This window comes from Gopherus flavomarginatus, chromosome 9 (genome assembly GCF_025201925.1).
Source record: "Gopherus flavomarginatus isolate rGopFla2 chromosome 9, rGopFla2.mat.asm, whole genome shotgun sequence".
NCBI lineage: Eukaryota > Metazoa > Chordata > Testudines > Testudinidae > Gopherus > Gopherus flavomarginatus.
In genome coordinates, this window is record NC_066625.1 from 74,568,833 (window position 1) to 74,569,584 (window position 752).

The following is a 752-nucleotide window of genomic DNA, read 5'->3' on the forward strand; positions in this document are numbered from 1 at the left end:
AGGGTGAGGAACCCCGGTGGGCCAGCCTATATTCCACCCTGATCCCGAAGCCCACCAGGGATATCAGTTGGCGTCTTCTTCATGGCGCTGTAAGCATGGGCATGTTCTTGGTGCGGTTCACCCCCATCCTGGACACCTGCCCCTTCTGCGGCATGAGGGAGAACCTGGCGCATGTGTATCTGCAGTACACCAGGTTGCAGCCTCTGTTCTGGCTCCTCTTAGATATCTTGTTACATTTTTGGCTGCACGTTTCCCCTTACCTCCCTATCTACGCACTCCCTCTCCATGGCCCCACAAAGTCACAGGACCTCCTTGTCAACCTCCTCCTAGCACTGGCCAAACTGGCCATCTACAAGACCAGAGAGAGGAGGTTGGCTGATGGGGTTACCCATAAACAAATCTAGTGTTCTTCCTTGAACCATTGTTGTTTCTCTACAAAAAACCCTACCTATGCTCAAGTAAGTGTTCTGATCGAAACTGCATCAGTTCCACTGGGATTTCATCTTCTCCTGACTGATCACACTGGGGGCTCTGCCTGTCTCCAGCACTCAGGACCCTGAGTTATCTCCATCACCTGGTGTCATAAACAGATAGCTAAGGTTTAATGTCTCTTACACCTGGAAAGAAGTAACCTGAAACACCTGACCAGAGGACCAATCAGGAAACCAGACTTTTTCAAATTGGGGTAGAGGGAAGTTTGTGTCTGAGTTCTTTGTCTTGAATCTGTCTCTCTCTCGGCTATGAGAGGATTT